This window comes from Ambystoma mexicanum, chromosome 3q (assembly GCF_040938575.1).
Source record: "Ambystoma mexicanum isolate Mex_15411 chromosome 3q, UKY_AmexF1_1, whole genome shotgun sequence".
Lineage (NCBI taxonomy): Eukaryota > Metazoa > Chordata > Amphibia > Caudata > Ambystomatidae > Ambystoma > Ambystoma mexicanum.
In genome coordinates, this window is record NC_090926.1 from 94,497,635 (window position 1) to 94,514,752 (window position 17,118).

The 17,118-nt window shown below is 45.3% G+C and overlaps 1 protein-coding gene across 1 annotated transcript in view; it reads right to left on the reverse strand.

The window, feature by feature from the left end:
* PDE1B (phosphodiesterase 1B) overlaps positions 1–16,788 on the reverse strand; it is a 1,810,462-nt gene extending 1,793,674 nt beyond the window's left edge. Inside the window, exon 1 of the mRNA XM_069653207.1 lies at positions 16,111–16,788. The gene's annotated coding sequence lies outside the window, so the exon portion shown is untranslated. The remainder of the gene's footprint in view (positions 1–16,110) is intronic.
* Between the last annotated feature and the right edge of the window lie 330 nt (positions 16,789–17,118).

Below are 17,118 nucleotides of genomic sequence, written 5' to 3' on the forward strand. Positions count from 1 at the left end.
ATGAGTGCTCACTTTGCTGGCATTGTGGGGCAGATGTAGAAAGCTTAAAATACTTATTGATCTATTATGAGTCACTGACCTGTTATTGAAAGAAGAATTTCGAGCAATTTGAGAAGGACCTCAGACTGAATATGCAAGTTTTTTTTATCGAAAAGCCTTACAGAAGTGAAATGGAACAGGCATTGCAGGGACACAGCGAGACGGCGGCACACAGCAAAGTAACCAGAAGGAATGCCTATGGGGGCACATGTTCAGCTGGAACAATTCTCACACAGGAAACAGATCCTCCCTATCTCTCTCTTAGCTAGCTTCTAAAAACTGAGGGGAGGGAAGAACAAGCTACGGCATATCACATGAACAGATAATCCATAAAATATGTAAAATATGTAATCCTTGTATATGATTTTCATAGAGGTTACAAATGTATAAATATGTATTTAGGACAAAATTTGATTTTGATAATAGGGGTTAGGGGAGGTTAGGGGAGGTTTCTAAGTATTGTAAAAATCAAACCATAAACCTGACATCATCTGTCTTTGATCCAATAACCCGGATGCAAGGACGGAGATGAGGCTCTGGTCCAATCCCATGTCACAGGGGAAACCTGGTGATGTCATTTGACAGGATAAATAGGCACTTCTGACAACAAATAGGACACACTCTCTCTTCTGATTCCAGCGAAGCACTTTGATCCAGCATTCAACATCCTCCTAGATCCAGATGTCAATAACCCGGCCAAGCAGTAGCTGAACCATTTTCAGCTAGGCCTTAATCCTCAACTAATCCTCACAACCCAGAGAAGTGCTGTGGTGGGGGGAAGCATCCTAAAACTATCTGGCTTGCTACCATAAAGGCTTGCCTGATGAACTCGCCATCCCGCTGATCTGAAATATCCAGAAAACAGAAGGCCAGATCCCATGCACATCCGGCGACCGGCCTAGCTAATCCTGTCCCGTCTGATGTGATGTCCTTCTCTCATAGACCAGATCCAATTGATCAGAATCTTGACGTGCCAAAAATCTTAAATCCCATTGGATTGTGAGTATTAACAGGACGCTAGAGAACTATTGTATATCTTACTTTATCTTGTTCCACCCTAATCTCTGAACTATCCTTACTTTCATTACCAGTAACAGTGTCAAAATCTTTAGTGCTATCCTATGCTATCTATTTGCTAAAACATCATTTTCATAGTCATTTTTATTTGTGTAACTCTTATCCAAAATCCCACTTCGAGTGTATGGATTGGTTCCGCCGGGGAAGGTGCTGGAGATCTGTTACTGAAGTCATTAATCAGTCTCAGAGCTTACTTTGTCCCAACCTGATTGCCTAGTCTGAAGGCTCTAGTCTTGAGTAAAAGCATAATCCACATTTTCTGGTTTTAAACTTTAAAGTACTTGTCCAAATTCATGTCTTTATTTCGAAAAACACCTCTTACTAAAACCTCTATAAATCCCTCAGTTTTAAAGATAGAAACGATATTTCAACTTTCACTGATACCTAACATTCTTAGCTATCTCCACAACCACATTGGAAGAGTGTATTTGATCAGTTTTTATCAAAAATCGCACTGTGAAATTTTGCCGCGGATTTACATTTTTGCAAAGGTTTTACACGTGTGAATTGTCTTTAAATTATTTCCCCCTTCGCCTTTGAGATTCAAATTGTTTTCTTTTGATTAAATCATTGCTTTTGATTGCTTGCATCTGTTGAAAGCGGCTCCCGTAGAAATGTATAATAATGTAAGCATTTTTTTTACACATTTAGTGTTTTTGCTCAGCCAGTTTCAAAGCCATTCTGACAGTTGAAAAGTCAAATCCATTCTTCTCTTGTGTTTAAGGGGGGAAGGTGGGAATGATATTCTGTTTGGTGTGAATTATTCCTGAGTACATGCTCTCTCCTCACATCTATTTAAATTGCCTATTGATGGGTTGAGGGGCGTTGCAGGGGGAACTTCTAACCACAGCGCTATCTGTTCCAAACCAACCCAAAAGTATTCTTTTCTTTGAGGCATGTCTGTGTTCATTACCTGATTCCCAGCACATTAAAGACATTATTCATTGTTCTTGTCATCCCATTGGTGATTGTTGTCACCTATTAAAATTAAATTGTGATTTAAATTCTAAATATATAAATAAATATTTACCGTTGCAAAATTGCCTGATTCCTGGTTCAGTGTGACCGGGGTGGGGGGTATTTTGAGAAGGGTATGATATGAGTGGTATATCATTCAGAATATCGAATTTATAGATCAAAGTAAATAAGGGTTTCATTTGCACACTACATGCTAGGCGAGACTTGGGTGTGTGCCTGATTGAAATCCCTTACAAGACTTGAGCATTGACAATCTCCTCCAGCAGTTTGGGAAGAAAAGGAAGAAAGCAAATAGGATGATAGTTAGAGCAAGAGGAGGGTCGAGGTTTTTTTTAAAGAAATTAAATGAGGATAGCATGCTTGAATGAAGATGGAACAAGAGCAGAAGAGATTGAAGAGACAAGTGAGATAGAAAATAAAATGAGGGTAGAACAAATGTATAAAAGATGAGGGGAAGTAATCTAGGGTCTAAAATGTAGGGCAAGCACGGCAAAGATAGGTAACTCGAGTTTGAGAGCGTTGGGGAAGAGTGTGGAGGGGGAGGCGGGGAAGACAGTGTTGAATCAGAGAATGTGGAACAGAGGTTGGCAATTTTAGAAATGAAGAAGTCAGTGAACAGAGGTTTTTTTGGAAAGGGGAGAGGAAAGAAAGGGATCAGGGGTTTTGGGGGAGAGTATTTGAGTGAGGTGTTTAAAAAGGCGACAAGGATGATAAGGCAGTCAAGGAGGGAAAATATTGTTTTTGGCATCAAGAAGACGAGAATCATAGGAAGAGTGGAGAGAGGAGAAGAGCAAGATCAGAGGGGGGGGGGTAGGATTTTTTTCTGATGTTCTTTACCCCTACAGAGTTACGATCTCAGAGAGAGAGAGGGTGGCAGTCAAAGTTGAGGGGGTCGCTGTGATGGCAGAACATTGTACTGCAATGTTAAAACGGGCAAGACATCAACCTCTGTGTGAATGGGAAACAATGTAATTCTGGCGCCAGGCCTGAGTTGTGGCTGAGGAGGAAAGATGTTCGGCCATTTGGCACTAGGAGAGGTGTGTACCTCATTATTCAAAAGAAAAAGCAACAGTATTGTATCCCACAATCTTCCTGGTCTACCCTGAAAACGTGGTCTACCCTTGCTCTACCCTGAAAACGTGCCCCATGCCCTGCATGAGTTGCTCAGTGGTGAATCTTATTGTCTGTCTTTGCATTCTGGGATTCAAGCTCCTGCATTTATAATGGGTGGTCAATGTTAAGAGAATCATTAGGCAAAGAATAAAGCATGTATTGGATGAACGTCTTTGATGTGAGATGTAGTAACTCACGAGGCCTGCTACTCCACAAGGAGCTATTGATTAGAAAGGTCCTAAAGAATCCCTTGACAGTTTTAATTATCTTTCAGATGATGTAGAGGTGGAGTTTGGTGTGAGGGTAGTAAAGCTGATATATATGTGTCCTGTAGGTAGGCAGCATATTTCTACCCCCCCTTGTTTTCCTCTTTTTGTCTTTCTCTCTCACTCCTTCACTGTATTTTTCCATTTGTCATTCAATGTAATTTGTACATGCAATCTAGTTATCTTTCCTTCTGTTGAATTTTAAAAAGACTTTAAAAGTAATGAAAAATAAACGTCTACCACCTTCCAGTGAATGCCACTGGTGTAATATCTGTGCATGCATAATCTGCTAAAATAACACTCTATTGAAAAGGGGTGGTGGAGATGTAATTACTATGTCAGGAGTGAGTGGACAACTTAGTCTTCTTTTTAGTTTTGGCTAAAATATGGCAACTCCATCTTGATGTACAACGTCATATTGCCATGCGATATTTCTGTATTTATGAAAGGATACTGCACTCTGCCTCGCTGTTTACTATCTGTTGAGCATTGTTGCATGGTCGGAATACTCCTGGTAAAGCAGACTAGCATGCATAGCTGCCTACCAATGAAGACTACCCAAAATAGATAGCTAAGACCATTGACATTAGCTCGGCATATCATGTATAATAGAGAGCTGCATTGAAGTGGGAAGAGCTAGATGATTTAAAATGTTTAAAAAACCTGCTCCTTGCTTTCATTTTGTCACGGGTAGGCAACCCCATGTGACAGAGGCCTGGAAGATGAGCAAATACCACCAGGACAATGGCTTTTAGGAGCTGACACCCTGGCCATCCTCACCGAGGTGAGCACCCCTTCATCTCTGTTAAGATGTGTTTGATTTTTAATTTTCAACAGTGCCATTACATATCCCCTGTGTTTCTCTTAAATAAAATCAATGTGCACCCAGGGAAGGGTGCCTAGCCAATCAGGTGGCTGGAACAGTGGGGGAGGATGCACAATCCCCACCCGCTGTCCCAGCCACCCGATGCCCTTCCCCAGGTTATTTTTTTTGTCTCTTTTTTTCATTGTGGGGAATCAACAGGGAGACTCTCACAATCCATTCCAAACGGATTTGACCATCAGAGGGTGCATTTTGGGGATTTAACCAACTATAAGAGTAAAGATGGATATGTCAGCACCCTATACAGGAAGCCATCAGATAGAAATGGGCTATTACATTTTACCAGCTTCCATACGTCAGGCCTTAAACTTAACCTCCCGTATAATCAGTTCCTCAGAATCCAGAGAAATTGCAGCACACAAGAGGATTTTGTGAAACACGTGGAACATCAGAAAAAAAGATTCAGAGACAGAGGCTATCCGATAAAAACCTTAAAACACAACCTGAATAGGGCAGCTAATACAAACAGAGAAGTGGCACTCAGGAAACAGAGAAGAGACAAGCGAGAAACATTGGTGTGTGTCATTACATTTGGCCAGGCAAGCAATCAGATCAAAAGAATAATACTGAAGAATTGGCATCTGGTTAAACACTCAGGTACTCTGAATTTAAAAAAAACGATTTGCTTTTAGGAATAAATGACAACTTAACACAAAAACTGGTCCAAACATATAAAACAGCACACGAAAATGAAGGAATGTTGCCACTATGGGGCTTACCCCCAGTAAAGGCCATCATAAATGTGGGGTTTGTGCTGCATGCAATTTCACCATCTCCAAGAAATGGCTTGAACATGGGTCATTTAAATGGGAGCTGAGGGCTCATACAAATTGCAAGAGTGAATTTGTGATTTACATAATTCAATGCCCCTGCAAATTGTTATATATAGGAAAAACCATTTGGGAGCTGCGACAGAGAATTCAGAGCATCGCTCATGCATTTGAAACCAAGTACCGGAAAAACAACTTGTGGAACATTAAAAACGCTTAGGGCACACTGATCGACACCTGGTATGGTTTGTGGTACAAGTACTAAAATCACACCCAGGAGGTGGTGATTTGGCAGCTAAACTATATAAACTTGAGCAACAATGGATTTATACTTTGAACACTGTAAAAAATGGTTTAAACATTTCGGTTGAATGGTACAGCCTTATTTTTGTTTGATGGGTGCTATTGTGCTAAGTGAGAATTGAAGTCCGATGAAATAGAATGTGGGTCACTGCGCTTTCTGTTTGTCTAAAACCTCTATGAAACGACACATGCCTTGGCTGCTGCAATATAGTTGTATAGTTGTGACTAGGCTAGCATATATGTACATTGCACTAAGGGAAACAGAAGTCTTAAATACGAATGTGGATTACTATGGATTCTGTTTGTTTTTTTAAAACCCTCATTGAAAGGGTGCATGTCATGATATATACTGATGCAGACTCCTGGACTATAGTTTTATATTTGTAACCATACCTACATATATGTATATTCAGTAGGTGGGAGAGACATGGGCTTAAGAGAGGTATGCTGCCTGTCACTTATAAAGATGTATCATACTTTATAAACAGGCAGTGCAAGTAATCGTTTAGACCCAGTTCGCCTTCAGAGGCCACCTAACTAGAAGGAAGTCCGAGCCCTAAGAAGAGTGGAGCCTTGTGCTCAAAAGTACCTGCACACGCTGGTGCCAATGCGCCAAGGGGAGTCGCTTCAAAGAAGTCAGGCAGTTCAGAGCGGTGAACAGAGGAGGGCGAACAGATCTCTGCTACTCAAGCGCGGCCTCCACTTGCGGGCAGAAGCAGAGTGCGAAAATGGTGTGCTGTTTAACACAGCGAGGAAAAGCTACGGGCTACTGCAGGAGGGCGACCAGTTCCTAGTGTTGCTACTCACTGGTCCCCGATGCAGGCAGACCCAGGCTTCGCTGCGTCAGTTTCAGTGCTGGCAGGTTCAGATACGAGCAGGGAACGTCAGGCGTCGTGTAGATTCCGCGACAGCAGAGTTTAGAGTTGAGGATGTCCCAAACGCAGTGAACCCGCACAGATTGTTACCACAGCAGGGCAACGAAGCAGCTCTGTATATTTCAGCCCAATGTACACTTCTCACTTCAGAGCTGGGAATGCCAACTGTACGAATCGTGTGAGAGGGTCAAGGACTCGGAATACAGCAGCAACCTGACGGCGGTTACAGAGCAAGACTCCTGGGTAAGCTGGTCAGTCCACTGGATGGCCCAGAGACGGAGAGGACCCAATGGGAGATCTGCTCACAAAACACTCACACCATACGTGGACCTATCACGGACCACGGTGGTCCCAGGCATTCAAGACACACTAGACTCTCTGGCACCCAGGATGTGTATTGGGACCAGACATCCCAGCCCACATCCTGGAGGCGCACACAAGGCATGCAGAAGCCCGTGAAAGCATCTGTGTTTCGTGGGAAATTACATGCCCAAATAAGGATGGCCCCGGGTCGGCTCGACCTGGGGAAGGTGAAGGGCAAGACGGTCAACGGACAGGAAAAAGAACCTCGTGGCATGGCCATTTTGGAAGCCAGACCACCCATTTTGGCCAAACGCGAGAAGCGTGCTTAACAGGGCAAAAGGGAGTTCAAAAACACAAAGAAACGATCGCTGCCACCAGTCCCATCCGTGACATACTTGCACAGTTAGTTATAAATCCATCGAGAGTTTCTAGTGCCTGTAGAATGACTAGAGACCCAAGAGCGCGGTAATGTAAGTTACGGTGCACTCTTGTGTCATGTGGCGCGCAAGCTGCAACATGCGAAAAGAACAACAGAAAACAACGTTTCCCGGTACTGACTGTCTTAAGGGCATGTCAGTTTCCCCGTAAGAATGGAGCGAAAGCCCAGAGGAGTGCGGCGGAAGGCTGCGCTTTTCTGGCAACGTCTAGATCAGGGTGAAAACAACAGCAAAAAGTTTAGGGGTTGCCACATGGAAGGAAAATTACCTACAATTAAGAAATCTTTCCTAACAGCCGTCCTATTTGTTGGCTTATTAAGTTTATGTATGTTTAGATGCAATTATACGTCCTCTTAAATGAAATATGTCACTCCTCCCCCTTATGTTTAGTTCCCATTGTAGAAACAATAGACATTTGGCTGTGTATGCTAGAAACTATGTTTTATCCTGATGAAGGCAGCATACTTGTGACACTGCAGTCGGTGAAGAGATGGCCGAAACACACCGTGTTGACCTTTATATACAGCTACCACCAGGACTGCTTAAGTTAGGGCAGGCTTTACACAACAAAGCAAGAAAATAAAAAGAATAGAAATAATACACTGGAAAATACCCGGGTCTGAATCTTGTGTCCGAAATAGATATGTGTTGTTATCATTGTACAAAATATTGTATGAAGGCCTTGTTTTTGGCCACCGAATATGTATAAATGAATTGTTTTTTTAAAAAAGGTAAATACGTGCCATTCTGGTAAAAAATAAAAAACAGATGCTTTTTTGAGAAATTAAAATGTTTCATGGTACTGGTTGAAAAAATGTATAGTGGGGAGTGTGACACAATAGCCTTGGCGATTTTTGTTTTTTTGCCCATACTTAATTGTTCGACCAAAGCTCAACAGGAACTCTTTTAGAGATACTGCCAGTTGGGCAGACATGGCCTTTAACGGCCTACAGCCCAAGCTGAGGCCCTTGCTTTGCTCGGCCCTGCCTTAGGTCAGAGTGGTGGGCCGTTAAAGGCCATGTCTGCCCTCCTGGCAGGGCATGAAAGCCATGAAAGCTATAGAATGCTACAATACAGTAACTATACATAACAGACAGGCCAAGCTAAAACAGCAGTTTTCTTTGCTTTTTACACATGAGAAATGTCAGTCATCCAGGGTTTCTATAGCTCCTTCATTCGATCCAAACTTTTAAGAATTAAAAGAATGTAAAAGAATTGAGTTCTTTCGGTCAATATAAATATGGAGTTAGAGCAGGATCAGGTAGGGAGTTTTTTTTTACCCCTGCCTACTTGTGTGAATACATACCAATAGACCTAACTGCCTCAAAATTGGCAGAGAAATTAAGGTCATAGTGGCATACCATGCTTTCTTGTTTTTTGCATGGCCTTCGCCCCTTTTTGAGTAATCCTTCTTGTAGATGCCAGATTGTCTCTCAAAGATGTTTTTATAAGAACAGTATATTACATAACTTGTCAGGCTTGAACGGCTCTGGGAGCAATACTTCACGAGTACTTACATGACACATTGACAAGAGTGAGCAGCGTCTCAGTCACTGAAGTGCTCTCCCTGACGTTATTTAGACATTGGGATTAAAAAGGGACACGTTTGTTGCTGTGAATATTGTAATATATGTTCTCGTAAAATATAACGCCTATACAATTGTGTACATGGCACTAGCACGAATATAATATGTGAACATTTTATTACATATTAGTAAAGTTGATAACTAGAGGAAACTGTTATTTGAAAAATGTCTGGAAGGGTCTGGGTTACTTGTGATATGGGCAATAATGAGACAGTTAGGGTCCATCTAAGGGGAAACGTGCGTGGTTGAGCGTCAGGCACATGTCCCCAAACACAAACAGCCAATCATTCAGTTTGTTTGTTTTTTCCCTCCAGAAATGGGGGTAGCAGACACGCCCTTATCATCCTGTTACTTCAGTCCCAACACCACTTCTGGTACATTCTCTCCCTCACAACCAAATGCCAGAGGGAGTTCAAGTGAATTAAAAGGAAACACAATGTGAAAGTGTTTTTATATTTACCGAACCGGTCTATGCATTCCCGCAGCCTATGAACATTGTATTTGAAAGGGACATTGTTTTACTAAAGCCTGAAATTATCGCTGTATTGTCTTCCGAGAGGAAGCACAGAAACATTTCTGGTTGTCTTTTACACGTTTGCAGAAATACATTGTGGAGTAGAGAATGGATTGACCAAATGTTGCATCAAATTATCCATGCTGGAAAAAAAAAGCTCAATTCCGATATTATGCGCATTATGACGTTTTACCCGACCCTGGCATGGCAATATCACGAAATCCCTGATTAAAAGAATGCTCCACACACCCCGGGGCTACTCTGATCAGATGAGAACTCCTGTCAAGGCAATCCTAACACTGTGTCTGACCTCTCCTCCCAACCCCAGACATGATGATGAAAAAACACATTAATGCAAAGTTCTGTGGAACTGATGTTAAGCCCACACAACCCGGCTGAGCGGTTTAGCTGTCTTTGGTCAGAATATTGGAAAGAAAGGATGTTTTACTAAAGGGATGGTTCTTCTGTGAGTGCATCTGGTACGATAGAGAGAAAGGGCCGTCATTCTCTTGCACAGATTGAAACAAAACATTTCAAAGATGTGGGATAAGTATACCAGTCTCAGCACTGTACTACCCACCCCCTAGCCCGACATACGCAAATGAACACTGCCACCAGAATTGCACACAAACAAACACACACACACGCACACTGCTCTCAGCACTACACACACACACACACACGCCAAGGCACTGCACGATGCACAGAGTTGCACTGCCACTAGCATTGCACATGACACACACGTGGCACCAGAAATGGGCACACAGCCCCAGGATAGCACTACATAAAGACAACACTGTGCACATATGCAGATGCTACCCATAACTGCACATACATCCTTCCAAGCCCCAACAATGAACTGCGCACACACACATGCACACCCAAAAAACTAAATGTCTGTTTTACACAATCACTGCACTGCACACACACACCGTAATTAGAGACACACCTCTGTCTCTGCACTGCACAGAAACACAATACCCCAATACTGTGCACACATGTAATTTCCTCATGCTGCACTGCACACAATACCACCCCAAGAACTGCTCACACACAGACACACATGCACACACATACCATGCCCAGCACTGCACTCCTACACAGCCGCTGCACCCATTGCACGTGCATGAGGCTCGTTATGGAATCTGGCATTCAAGTGCAACGTGGGCATACTGGGATCTGTACTTAATGTACTTTCTGATTGTATGATACGATATGTTATTTATATGGCGCTCGTACACAAGTGTTTACGACTTTACAGTAACAGCTAATAGTAAGACGTGAGTGTGGCCTTACCGTGCAAAGCATTGTGAAAGCTGGAATTGTTGTACTATCTGGGCATATTAGTATCTGGATTTATTTTGCTAAGTGGGCATACATGCAAGCTGCCATTTCTGTCCATGTGAGACATGATAGAAGATGGCACTGGCATGCTAACTGTGCATATCCTTCACAGCTGCATGAGTACCATGATTTTAGATATTATGGACCTGATTGACAGAAGTGTTTTATAATGGAGAAATCCCCTAGAAAAACGCTCTGTGAATCAGACGTAAGAGTAGAAGCAACTGAGGTTATGATGTCAATATTTGGAAATGGTTTAGGTAGCTGAGATTTTGATGTAAAAAAAAGAAAATGTTTTAGTTAAACACGTTTGATGATACTATTGCCTATTGTACTGAGGGAGGGGTGATTATCGTGAGATAATGACCTGCCACCAGAGCCTAGGCCAAAGTTGGGGAAGGGTCATTACCCAAAGCGATAATGACGCCACTCCAGTTTTATACGGCTATTAACACATAGTTGTAGTAGCAATACATGTTTTGGACGTTTGGTGGTGAAGTAGAAATTTTACTTTAATACGAAGTAAAGAAAATTGTCTGAATTATTAAATGAAATGTGTTTTTACTATGTAGTCTTTCAATATCAAGGTTGTCGTCATAAGTTAAGCATTTCATTTACAAGCTTAGTTAGACTGGAGCTGGTTTAGCAAAAGCATGCATTGTGTGTCATGCAAAAGTAAACGTTTATCTACAAGAAAGTGGAAGCATATTTCCATGGTTTCCCTTTCTCTCTGCTGTGCGAAATATGATGTTGTCACCAAAAAAGGTCCTCCCAGCGTGGAAGTGTCTTGTTAAAAGAACACTGGCCTTGAAATTGCATTGCGGTTTCCCTATCTGCTTTTGAAGTCAAAATGTTCAGCATGCATTCAATACCGGTAGTTATTGACTGTGCTCAGAACATTCTGATTGGTTGAGATGAAGTCAATAACGATTGGCATGTCCTAATACCTGATATATAAAAGCAACAGCAACTGCATAATTGGAGCACCGGAACACATTAAGGCAGTAACTGACACATTGTGGTGTTTCCTGGGTGAATGATGCCAATACCTGGAATGGGGTGAGGGTGTTATATCAATGCCTATGTGGTGCTTGGATGTCAGCCACAGATACTGGCATTGGCAATGCATGTTTTCATAATATGCTGGTACGTGGAACACTGCATTTAAAATGGGGGGGGGGTGACAACTCCAAGTCCTGGAATGTGAAGAATGAACACAGGACTGGAAGAGCTACTCGTACCTGACAAGGCATATATACAGAGATTGGCTTTTCAGCTTCTAAAGCGTTAAGATGGCGTCATCCATACACAGCTTGATGAGGTTATCAGTTTTCCTTAGAATGAAAGTGTGAAACGTGAAACCCGTAGCGAGCATCATGTGAGAGTGGTTTCTGCATTTCAATTAGGTATTCTCCTTCTAAGAGAGGCTTGGTCGCACATCATGCTTAAATATGTATCCCAGGTGTCGTGTGCCCAAGACGTATCCCCGCGATACACGTTAGAATGTCTCTGTTGAAGATTTCCGAGTCACTTTATGCGTGCTAGGATTTGCAGCCTGGGACTTAGACTGTGATATATAGATGTACAGGGAAAACATGTGCAGACTGTGTCGCCCTGTCTGGTATCTTTGAAACCTTCGTCTGTGCAGTAATGCCAGTTGAAATGCTACCCAGGTGGGAAACGAAAGGTGAGTGGAAAAAGCAAACACTGCTATAGTCTTCAGCGAAGGGAAGACTGAAGATGCAGGTTGCAAAGGCCAGCGTGCTCCATATCAAGCGGTGCGGAGGAAGAGATGAGCACGTGACTTCATGTCAGGTGAAAGGGCAGGGAGAAATAGACGACGGAGGAAATGCGACTATTTTTGTAATTGTATTTTACTTTTTATTTAAGAATACTCCGTTTTGCACTCAAAATGCTAAGGGGTGCATTGGGACAGAGGGGTATTTCAGTTGCCTAAAGGTGTGCTTTATCTCTGCTGCAGAAATAAAGTGCACCTTTTAGTCTGCTCCTGAGGGAGGAGGACTGCGTATGTCATGAAGCAGCGCTTTCACTTGCGATGCTCAGGCCGTTCCCCACTACCTTCCAGAGAAACTCAGCGTCTCCGGCGCACAGCGCACCACCAGAAGCCAGGACACGTGCAGACTTGAAATCCACCACTGCAAAAAGGAAAGGACCAGAAAACAAGCATTCTCCGCCTACGCCCCAAGAACATGCATCCTCCTTCCCGTCAGCATCAGACTCACCACTATGGTCGTACAATTTAGAAAAGAACTCAAGACGCACCAGACACCACCCGACTCTCTCCTTCCCGCCATGCCCGAGCACCCATTGCATATCTGTTCTGTTGTTACCTCTAAAAAGCGCTCCATTAGGCATCTCTACTCTGTAAAGCGCTCTGTTGTGTATCTGTATTGGTGTATACCTCTGTAAAATGCTCTGTTGCTTCTCGAAGCTGGGGCCGAGTTCCATACATACAATAAATAATAATAATAATAATAATAATAATAATAATAATAATAATAATAACAATAATAATAATAATAATAATAATAATAATAATAATAATAATAATAATAATAATTAGTCATGTGTAATTGTGATTCTACCTCGTTTTGGCAAAGTAAATAGCTCTATGGTCATTTAATGAAACTAAATAACTTAGAATTTGTTTTTTTGGTGGGGTTTTCCTATGGGATGCACACCCCCCACCACCTCTATCCCCATTCCCTCCAGCATCGCTATACACCCTAACCCTTAAAAACACATAGATAATTGCTACCCAACAAAGTGATTTTGCGTAATGTACTTGGCCAAAACGACGGATAGAGAAATGGCAGTGCCCATGCTAAGGGGCGCTAATGCCAGGGAGACCCATGATGATTTAAATGAAGAAATGTGGAGGGGGCATCCGCTGCACAGGGTCTGATGGTGAGCAGGGGGGTGGGGGAGGTGTTTGCACGTGCCTGCCTGGTGGTGGGGGCAACCTCTGCTTTCAGATGGTGGCCTGATGCCTGGGGCTCTGATGTAACAGGGGCACATGCATTCTTTTCCGGCCCTGGGGGGCGGGAGGATGTATTCTGCACAGGGAATGCATGGGGCGGGGGGATGTTCTTACTCTAGGACCCGAAGTAACCCCCATAATCATAATTTACTTTGTGTGGGGTAGGAGGACTACTCGTGATACAGTCCAATGACGGAAACTGGTCAGGTTACAGATCGCTATTTACTTATAATAACACGGTGAGGCCAAACCATTGGGCAGACGGGGCTTGATCCCTCCCCTGGAATTCTGGGATTTCTTAACTTGACCTCTGTCCCCTGCGGAGCTGCCTGCAGGCCTGGCAGGACCCCACTGATAAATGCTGCATGGGGGCTGCGCTGCAAACAAACGGCCTGCAATGACTACCTCGTGGCGCTTCATTCTTAGGACATGCGCGTTTGAAGCAGTGATGGGAGGCTAGCACCTGGATGTCAGGGGAGTGCTTGGAAAGAGACAGGAGACAGCTCAACCTCACAGCAGTTCGTAAGCGACCCGACTCGAATATGCAAAGAAGATAAGATACCTTAAACGCCACAGTTGGTCCAGAGATCCACAGAAATGAAGTGACTCACGAAATTAATCTACTTTGTAAAGCTGATCATATGCTCATGAGGTCTCCTAGCTTAAGGTGGAATGAAAACACCAGCCATAGCCACACTCAGGCTTACATGGGATAACCGAATTTAGCCTGGCATGCACAATGAACTAGCAGCTGAGCAAGGCCACCACACGCCACAGCGCAGCCACTGCACCACCAGCCTGGCAAGTACCAGTGGAAAGGTCTTTTGGTCTGTCCTTCAATCCACTCATGTTTAGAAGCAGTTTCCGTTCCACGATGTGCCTTAAATTGATCCATTTGCTGCTAACTTGACACTATTTACCACACTTGCCACAATCATGCCCATGCGGAGAAGTTTGCCCTCCTCACACACTCTCTGAAGTTAGCCCCTCCCCCAACATTTGACAGGTTAGCCCCCACCCAAAGTGTGTGTCTGGCTGCGCCCCTGCTAACGCGACACTACCCATGAAGTGATTAGGTGTATTTTTACAAAGATTTGGCCGGAATGCGAAACCTAATTCCAAAATGCTCACATCATTAACCCGGACTGAAACTCTGCCAGTGCTTTACAGTGTCAATGACCCGCTGGACTAAAAAAGCAGTGCCCCATTAGCAGGGCAGAAGCCACCAGGCGAGTTCCTTGGGTGGCGAGACTATAAAGATCCTGCATCGATAACAACGACAACCAAACTACAAGACCCGCGATACAATGGACGAAACAAGAGCTGGTCGACAAACGCACGCATGTCGCTGGACATCCTGAGAGCCCTGGTGTCAAGGAGTGACTTGGAAGATGGATGTCTTGTCTTTCTTTCTAGAACTGAAATGAAATCAGTAGCCAGTACCTGCTTCCGGGGAAGGCTCTCCTTTGGAGGTCAAAGGCGATAGTGCGTGGGTTGCACCGGGCGCCGGTGAGGGAAAGGGTACGCGTGCATGTTGCCGATGAGGAAAGGCTGGCACCGAGGGCTCCCACGAGGGTGGTCATGGCTGTGAAGGAGAGTCGGGGTGTCGAAAATCTTGAGTTGTGGACACGAATTAAGTTGCCTGTAAGTGTGTTCTGGTGTTTACTTTTGTCGTTTGGGAAGTTGGGGGCCAAACCGAGGACCTGTGGTCGTTGGTGGTCCGTTACTTTGGCTGTGAGGGCCAGTGTGAGCGCTGCTGGCGCGAGCGTTCCCCACGAGACAACTATGGGGGAGCCTGTAAGGATGATTGGTAAGTGAGCGCCCACTACGTACCGTGAGTGTGTGCATTTGCCGGGGGGCGAGGGTGGCGATATGCCATGAACGCGCAGCGAGCGTCAGAAGGAGGTGTGTAGGCTGTCTGTTCATGTGGGGTCAGTGCACATGTCAGAAGATACGGTCGATTGTGTGTGTGGGGGGATGGGAGGGCTTCGATGGTGGTTCGAGGTCTGTTTCACTGGCAGTAGGTATTTGCGATGGTGTCATTTTGGGGGTTATCACGGTGTGGGGTCCGCGATGTTGTCAGATGATGTGGTCGCCTGTGTGTTGGGGTTAGGGGTTGTATCTGGCAGTGGGCCTTTGTGATGGTGTCATTGTCGGGGTTCTGATGGTGCTGCTGGCACGGGGCGGCGGTAGGGGAAGTCAGTGCCGGGGTTCAGTGGTTAGTTTGCTTTGGAACGTAGCGCTGCTGGCAGAGAAGGTTTGGCGCTAGCGGCATCGTGAGGTTCTAGCGCTGCTGAGGGGAAGATGCGTTATCAGTGTCAGTCCCACACAGGGTCGGATGGCGCATGCAGGGACTGTGGGTGACAGTTTCGATAATGGACGGCCAGTTCTAGTGTTTGGCAAACGGGTCGCTTAATGCCATCTCTCGCTATGGCGGTCTGTGGCGGTGCTGATGTGAGGAATGCAGCTGACAGCAAGGGTTTGGCGGAGATGCTGGGGCCAGGATAACGGGTCTGCCAGCGAGGCCGGCAAGGATGCTGCGCACGGCGAGCGTGCTGCGGCTGCGGGGAAGCTGCTGCTTTAAGTGATGGTGGGTGCTGTGGCCTCGGCGCTTCCTTTACCTCAGGAGGTGCGGGCACCGCGCGGCCCCCGTGGCGCTGGCTGTCCGGGGATGAGGCGTGAAGGTGTATCCTTGCCGCAGGAGGTCCCTTCCGCGAGCGCTTCCCGTGCCTCCTCTTGTCTCCGCGGTTGCCGCAGAGCCCCGGGATTCCGGTAGTCCGGGAGAGGATGCTGTGGAGACGGGAATCGATCGGGGAAATCCTGTCGTCAACGGAGACCCGGAGCCGAGGCTGCGTTGGTGGAGCCGGGAATTCGGTGGCGCTTGTACCGAGGAGGAGATCCAGATTCCGATGCCGTGGGCGCTAGCTCCGGCCGGGGGTGGATTGGTAGCAGTCTCCAGGTGCTGGGGCTCCACGCACACCACGGCCACACAGTTTCTCCCGGCTGTATTCCCGCTCCAGTCAATCCGTGCTGCTTCTTCCTGCCAGGCTCCCTGCACACTGCGGGTCCAGTGTGCTATCTCCCTGCACGACAGTCACTCTCTGTGCAATGTCAGCGCGCCTCGCTATGCAGCAGCAGCGGCAGCTGCGTGTGCATCTCGCTGTCCTTTTGAATGTCACTATGTTTGTTTGCCCTGTTGCTGCTGCTCCCTATAACACCCCCCGCCCCCAGCACACATGCACGCGTCTCTCTGCCTCTCCTCGCGGTCCCTACGCTATTCACTTTAAAAAAAAATCTTTTCACTACCAGGGTTCCCTGTTGCCACTCTGCAGGCAGCAACTCTCTGCATAGCTGCCAGCGAGTGCTCTTCTTGCCTGACACTCTCTAGTCTGTACAGTGTCACACTCTGTTGCTGGCGCCCCTCCCGTCCCTTTCCACTGTGCACGGTGGCTGTTCACTCTCCGTGTGCCCCTTCTGCCACACCCCTTTTATCACCTTTCACATTGCCGCCCACTTTGCACTTTTACCAGGCACCACACATGCCACTCTCCTGTCCAATGTCAGTCTCGCTTTGCATTGTGCATAGTTCCATAGGTCACGTATCCAGTCTCCCAAAATGGCACTCTCTG